The sequence below is a fragment of the Ornithorhynchus anatinus genome, chromosome 15, assembly GCF_004115215.2.
Source record: "Ornithorhynchus anatinus isolate Pmale09 chromosome 15, mOrnAna1.pri.v4, whole genome shotgun sequence".
Classification (NCBI taxonomy): domain Eukaryota; kingdom Metazoa; phylum Chordata; class Mammalia; order Monotremata; family Ornithorhynchidae; genus Ornithorhynchus; species Ornithorhynchus anatinus.
The window spans coordinates 3,784,536-3,792,482 of NC_041742.1; the positions used below are offsets into that span (position 1 = coordinate 3,784,536).

Sequence of the window (7,947 nt, forward strand, 5' to 3'; positions counted from 1 at the left end):
AGGCCCGGAGCGCCGCCCACGTGACCCGCCGCGCCAACGCCGCCCGCTAGGGGGCGCGCGCCGCCCGCCGCCGAACGGGCCGAGCCGAGCCGAGCCGAGCCGGGCCGGGCCGGGCCGGGCCGGGCCGGGCCGGAGGAGGGCGGGAACCCCCCCCTCCCCGCCTCCCCACCGCCGGTCCGGGCCTTCTCCCCTCACCCGGAGGCCCCGCTGCAGCCCGGGCTCTCCACGCACCCCCCTCCCACCCGACCCGGGCCCGGCCACCCCCCCCCCCGGCCCGTCGTTGGGCAGGGACGGTCCCCGTCTGTTGCCCAGCTGTATATTCCGAGCGCCTAGTACAGTGCTCTCTACATAGTAGGTGCTCAATACCTAGTACGGTGCTCGCCACATAGTAGACACTCAATAAGTACTATTGAATGAATGCCCTGTTCTGCCAGCCTCTCCCCCTCCCCAACCCGGGCCTGGCCAAGACCCCCCAGCCCGTCGTTGGACAGGGATGGTCCCCATCGGTTGTCCAGTTGTATATTCCTAGCGCCTGGTACAGTGCTCTCCACATAGTAGGCGCTCAATAAATACTACTGAATGAATGCACACCTTGTAGGCACTCAATAAATACTACTGAATGAATGCCCTGTTCTGCCAGCCTCTCCCCCTCCCCCCACCCCCTGACACAGGCCTGGCCACGACCCTCCAGCCTGTCGTTGGGCAGGGATGGTCCCCATCTGTTGCCCAATTGTATATTCCAAGCGCCTAGTACAGTGCTCTCCACATAGTAGGCGCTCAATAAATACTACTGAATGAATGAATGAATGCCCTGTTCTGCCAACCTCTCCCCCTCCCCAACCGGGGCCTGGCCAAGCCCCCCCAGCCTGTCGTTGGACAGGGATGGTCCCCATCTGTTGTCCAGTTGTATATTCCTAGCGCCTAGTATAGTGCTAGGCACACATAGCTACACATAGTAGACACTCAATAAATACTATTGAATTAATGCCCTGTCCTGCCAGCCTCTCCCCTCCCCAACCTGGGACTGGCCAAGACCCCTCAGCCCATCGTTGGGCAGGGATGGTCTCCGTTGCCCAATTGTACAGTGCTCTGCACATAGTAAACGCTCTATAAATTCTATTGAATGAATGAACCTGATTTGTTTGTATCCACTCCAGAGTTCAGTACAGTGCCTGGCCCTTAATAAGCACCTAATACCGTATTATTACTGCTTTGAGATGTACTTTTTTATACATTACAAAATCATTTACTAGGTAACATGTGCAGTTGAAATAGTTTTTGATTGCATCCTGGCCCACCTGAAAAGCCACCTGTAACCCTTACAGGGAGACCAACTTCAACCTCTGTCATTTTCTAGAATGCAGGCTGCTACATGTTTGCTAACTGTTGTCCTCTTCCAGGTATTTAGTACAGTGCTCTGCACATCATATAAGTGCTCAATAAGTGCCTTGATTGATTGCTATTACTTGTGATTCGACTTGCATACCTGACTGACACCCCTCTTCAAAGTCTTTCTGAATTCACATTTCCCCCCGGGGGCCTTCCCTGATTTTTCTTCTCTCCAGAACATATCCCTCAATACCACCTCAGAATTTCTGGGCCAACTATGCACTTAAGACCTCCACACCCATCCACAGACTAGATCTTCTGTAGAAATTGCAAGAGTAGAGGGTGAGTAGGAATGATGATAATTATGGTCTTTGCCAAGTGCTTACTATCGGCCTGTAGAGGATTTTTACAGGTAGGCCTCATTTGCTGCTGAGTATCAAGCATCTTTGAATGCAGTGGAACATGGGCCCGGGAGTCAGAGGGCCTGGGTTCTAATCCCAGCTCTACCGCTTGCCCGCTCTGTGATCTGGGGCAAGTCACTTCACTTCTCTGCACTTCAGTTTCCTCATCTACTAAACGGGGATTCAATAACTGTTCTCCTTCCTACTTAGACTGTAGGCGCCGTGTGGGAACCCCAATTACCTCCTATCTACCCCAGTGCGTAGAATAATACTTGACACATAGTAAGTGCTACGCCAATCCCCCAATTATCATTATTAGGATTTAGTCTTAGGTGACTCCTCATGGGTAAGTCCCTTACCCTCCTCAGTGCCCCATTTGTAGGGTGTGAACAGTGTTACTTCTGCCGTCTTCTGAATCTCAAAGCTACTGTATAACACCTTGAGCTCCTTAGAAGGAAGATGCTCTTCCAATTCCCAGCATTATTTACTCTCATTCACATTATGGAAAGCCTTTAACAAAGGTCAGTCAACTCCATAGGATACTTGTCTCCTGGGGTGGGCACCGAGGGGGCAAAGTCAGTAACTTTGAACCCACGGCTTTTTGAGCAGGACCAGGCAGAGTCACAACCAGCCCACCCAGCCCTTACGGAGCCGCAGAGGGTCCGGAGGTGGAGCTGAGACCTTGCTCTCACCGTCTGTCCCGGCTGGACACCATCCCCAGCAACTTTTCTCACTGGGATCTGGAAGTTTTAGATGAGAGAGGCTCCATTAGCCCATGGCTCCGGGGCCTGGTGAAAACAAGAACCAGGGCAATGATGCCTCAACAACAGGGAACACGATAACTTTTCTACTTCCTTTTTCTTGCCCCCTCTCCGTCAAATCTGTGCTCCTTCCATCCCCCACCAGGTTCATCCCACATCCCTATGCCTAAAATCCCAAGTGCTTCTGAAACCGCAGACAGAAACTCTTAAAGCATAGAGACCCCCGCTCCCTCCCTCCCCTTCACTCCCAGTTCTTGCTCCATACCCACCCTGCATCCAGGCCTATCCTGTGCTGTTGGAATCCCTGACTTCAGCCCTGGGTGGAGATGCACTACCAAACACATCACACTGTGTTTATATCACAGCTTTACTCCATATTGTAGCCCAGTCAGACTCCTCCCAAAGCTTCTCCATTACCTGCCTGACCCAACTTTCCCCGGGGGTTAGGTAGGTTCGCATCTGGTCTGAGGTGCATTCTTTACTTTTTGCCGAACAGAAGTAGTGGATGCTGAAAAAATGAGGATGTGTGCAATGTAGGAGAAATTAAGAACTGAGTCCAGTTTTCCTACCTCCTCGTACAGAGCCCTGGGGTACAAGCGGTCTGTCTTGTTTTTAACCATAATCTGTACAACCATTTCAAGTCTTGATCTTTACTACTGCCTTCCTGAGAGTCACTTTAAGAGTTTCTACTAAGGTTTTTCTTTTTCTAATATTGCAATAATTGACACTGCCTATCAGTCACTAATTCTAAGGCCCGAGTGGGATATGGACGGTATCTCATCTGATGGTCTTGAACCCACTGTAGCTCCCAGGACAGCATCTGGCAAATAGCACATGATATATGCCATAAGTGATAATGGGTGAAATTGGGTAAACAGTCCATTTTTTCCTACCTCCTAGAAGAAGCGATTTGCCATTTCAGTAATGTGTCTCATGATGCTTGTGGCAGAAAAATTAGGCATCAGAAACAGGTACTGTGCATTCCAGGGATTTGGTATTGTTTTTGAACAATGGGCCTTGGGAGGTGCACTTCCAGGAAAGGCAGTTTTCTTTCTTGATCCTAACAGAATATTCATCTACTTGGTACATTTCCCCCGTTTTTGTAACAGAGGGCAACTTCGTTACTGTACGTGAAATATACACAGACGGTAAGGATAAGGGAAGACTTGACCTAAAGTATGTATATTTGCAGAGGGTGTTAATGTTTTGAAGACACCCTGAATGAAAGCTATTCGACTGCCGAATTTGTGTAATTATGCATTTTGAACCAAGTCAAATGACATCAAACGTGGTTCATAAGCGGCTCAATTAGAGCAGTACGTGCTGTCCGACTCCTTCAAGTGTGCCCACAGAGGAGTAAACACACGGCATATTTGATTTTGAACTTCCCAGGGAGCCTTAGAAATGACAGTGAATATAAAATAAAGAGAGGGCAACTGTATGATTACCACCGTAAAGCAGAAACTCCAAGTATGCCCTTTGAAATGGCATGTTCCTTCCCTAAACCAACATCAACTCCCAATGATGGCTTTGCCATTTCTCATCTTTAATTGTAGGACCGGGGGCAGACGGAGCCAACCCATAGAAATGACATTTTTCAAAGTAGTAGCAGAGGGTTTGGGACGGAGGGAGAAGGGCTGATGGGCACTGGGGTCATAAGAAAGCCTGGACAAAGGTCAGGAACACAGCAGGAAATAATTGTGAGGCATACAGTTTGGCCAATCATGGGTCACAGAGAGGTTGGGCTGAGAATGGGATTGTCTTTCATTTCAAAGACAGCACTGTTGGTGGTAAAACTCCATCACTTGCCCACTTGGTCCGTGAAAATAGAGCTCTGCATCTTTCCTGGCTTCTTCGGAGCAGCAAGTCACAAGCAGCACCAAGAAAATGGCGAGTGCTACCTGCAGGCCAAAGCTAGGATTACTTTAGAGTGCCAGATCTTACATCTTATCCTCTCCACTGTGAACTCGTCGTGGGCATGAAACGTGTGTTTGTTGTTGTGCTCTCCCAAGCGCTTGAGTACAGGGCTTTGCACACAATGAGCGCTCAATAAATACAACTGGAACAAACGAATGCTTTGAAGTGGTTCGTGTTCTCTATAATACCTTTCTTAATTACAATTAGGATATGGATTTATAGGGTTCTACTTGTCAATTAAAAAAAATTCAAAGTTAAACCTACAAACTCCCAAATATTGAAACATTTAAATGTCTTACTGCTTTCACTTCCAAAATGGCACCACAGTTGAACCACGAATTCTTCCTACTTCTGCCACTGTCAACAAGTTGATTTGGAGTTTTTGGAGTGAATTTTCAGTATTTCCACGCTCACGAAGAGTCCACATGCAATGGGTTGGAGGAACCTAGACGAGCTGGCCAATTTTAAATGGATCAATTATTTTTTTTTTAATGGTATTTGCTAAGTGCTCACTATATGCCAGGGACTGTACTCAGCACTGGGGTAGAAACAAGATAAGCAGGTCAAACACATTCTCTGTACTACATAGGGCTCAGTCTTAATCTCCATTTTACAGATGAACTGAGGCACAGAGAATGTAAGCGACTTGCCCAAGGTCAGTCAGCAGACGAGTGGCTGAGTCAGGATTCGAAACCAGGCCCTCTGAGTCCCAGACCCATGCTCTTTCTACTAGGCCACACTGCTTCTCAATTTCCTGTTGTTTTACTTTTGTGAAGAACCTGCAGTTTCCTGGCCAAATGGGCAACTACGGTCAGTTTTTGCTTTCCTCTTGTGGGAATATCCTTATTTTTCTCACTCTTACAGCCTCCACCTTCAAAACAGAACTGGAGAGTGTGAAACTCCGAATCGACTTTGGAGTCTCACACTTTAAATTAACCATGGTTGCTCTGACCACCTCATGAATGCCAGCAGGCGGCTCAAGGTCGAATACTCAATTTTAGCCATGGGTATCATATACATGTGAGAGGCCCTGGTAATAATGTGCCAAGCACTATGCTAAACGATGGGGGTATACACAGGATAATCAGAGCTGACACACAGGGCTCAGTCTTTGAGGGAGGGAAATTAGGCAAGTAATCCCTGTTTTACGGATGGGGAGACTGAGGCAGAGAAACTGTGTGACTTGCTGAGGGTGACAGAGCAGCAACTGCTGGAGATGGGACTAGAACCTGGGCCTCTTGAAACTCAGCCTCATGCTCTTTTCCAATAGACAACCCATCTTCCCAGATGCACTGTTTAGAAACATTTCCAAAACATTTTGGTAGGCAACTCATAAAAAATAAGACCTAACCTCAACCGATTTTTGAAGTTTGAGCCATTTTTAGCCAAATGAAAGCCCAAGAATGATATCCAAATATATTTTTCTAGCCTCTCTCTTTCAAATCTAGGCCTGGAAAAGGTACATCTTTTGTTTGATAGATGAGATAGGTCTCTACCCTCTCAACAAGTAGATGGGTCACCTGCACAGTGCTTGAGTCGAGCCGGCTTAAGCTGAGTGTAAAAGATTTGTTCCAAGTCAGGTGGCGGGGTCCTCCCCCCGTCCCCCTGCTCCCCAAAGAACAATCCTGTTCTCTCCACTTACCTTCCAGGATTTGTGCAGACACCTCCTACCCCCGAAAAAAACCAGACCTCTCTGCAACATTAACAAAAAATTACTGCTTCTAGTAAACTAATCTCCAATAAAAACACCATGCTTTCCTTTATTAAACAAGAGTGAGTTTGACAAAGCTTATGGATTGGATCTTTTAAGAATGTATTCGATTTATTTCACTATTCTGTAGTGGATAGCCATTATAGAGTTTACTAGGGAAATTCAGGGCCTAGCAGGAAATTAAGGCTTAAGGCTATGCAGTGTGGGTGACACTAATGGTGCAGGCTTCCTCTAGAAAGGAGATAAGGGTCTCTGCAGGAAACCCACTTCCTAGAATAGGAGAACCTTACATTCAAATTACCTTAATTTTCTTTGCCCTTGCTAAATATATGTCAACAGAAAGATAGAGCTTAGGGCTCAAGTCTAGAAGCAAGTCTGTTTTGAGGCTAGTTGAAGAGCAAAACCCCTATCGTTTCCTCTCCCTAAAAGACACTCAAGCTTCATTGATAAGAATGGATATATCCACTACCAGTTCCGGGTAGAGTGATCACTGAACAGTGCTTGAAAATGCCTTCGATCCCTTGGGTGACTGGAAGCAGACACGACACCTACACGAACTAATGGCACTATATGGATCCCTTTGTGGGAATCCAGCTGCTCAAGCACGTTCCTGGGGGGAACCATGGACCTCTCCACAGGCTCCGGAGCTACTGCGTTCTCCTCCCAGGTCCCTGGAAACACAGGTCTAATTTCAAAGCTCAGGACTCAGCAGCAGGAGGCTGGATGTTGAAAAGAAATAAAGCAAAAAAGAAAAAGCCATAAAGCTTGGGTTTATCAGCACTGGGCATGCAACAGGCCAGTTGAAAATCAGACTGTCATCTGAAGAGGGATAAGGAGCTGCCCTAGTTCCCCGCAGCCGGTTCTATCGATTACGGTATTTGTAAACACTATGTGCCAAGCACTGGACCGAGTGCTGGGGTAAATAACAAGCTAATCAGGTCGCTTGCAGTACCTGTCCCACATGGGGCTCGCACACTTCCAGAATGTAGGAACGGCCACGGGGGGCTTCCTCATCACCTGAATTTATTCCCCTTGTCCCGAGTTGATTTCACTGTTTTCCCCCCTACAATCAGGGATCAACTCTCCAGGTTGGATTGGAACAAGTAGGCACATGACAGAAATAGGAATCAGGACCACAGAGGAAGGAGTGGCAGTCCAGAAGACCAGTCAAGACACACAACTTCTACAATAAAGTCCTTCCCTTTTCATATGACACCAATGGTATATTCATAATAATGATGGTATCTGTTAAAGCGCTTAGATGAGATGGTAGGAATGACTCTGACACCATAATTTGGGGGGTGGGGAGGAGTCCTTAGACTTAGTTCTCTCAAAAGACTGAGAATGGAGGGTGTGGGCTTCTGGTTATAATTGAGAGCGGAACCTCAGCCTAGACAGAAAAACTTAGGGATTGACGATCAGTGTGAAGGACGTGGCTATGCTGCACCATGCACACTCTCGCCCTTGCCAGTTGTTTCTGCTGGGGCAGTGGCTGCAACAAGGCAGTAACCGGGCAGGGATGCGACACACTGCTTAAGCACATGCAAGAAAAGATGCGCACCAACTCACAGCCAAAGTGACTGCAGCAGAGGGGTTAGCAGGCAGTTGCTAGAGTAGGTAAGTGGCCCCAGTGGCCCCTCTCGTCATCAGCCATCTCTTTTCCAGGATTCCCGTTGAGCCTGTCCACCATACAACACGTCCACATCGCCACTGTCCAAATTTGCTAGGGTGTTACCTGTTTTCCCCCCCTTAGTTTTCTCAGTTTTTTGGCTATGTTCAGATATTTAGGAAATTTTCCATACCAAAGGGCATTTCAATTAACAACCTT

The 7,947-nt window shown here is 47.6% G+C and overlaps 1 long non-coding RNA gene across 1 annotated transcript; it reads right to left on the minus strand.

The window, feature by feature from the left end:
• Positions 1 to 4,020: 4,020 nt before the first annotated feature.
• On the minus strand, positions 4,021 to 4,954 carry LOC103170365. Its single transcript, XR_486123.3, has 2 exons — positions 4,708 to 4,954; positions 4,021 to 4,392 (listed from the first exon to the last, which is right to left on the minus strand). It is a non-coding gene; the product is annotated as an uncharacterized LOC103170365 (long non-coding RNA).
• Between the last annotated feature and the right edge of the window lie 2,993 nt (positions 4,955 to 7,947).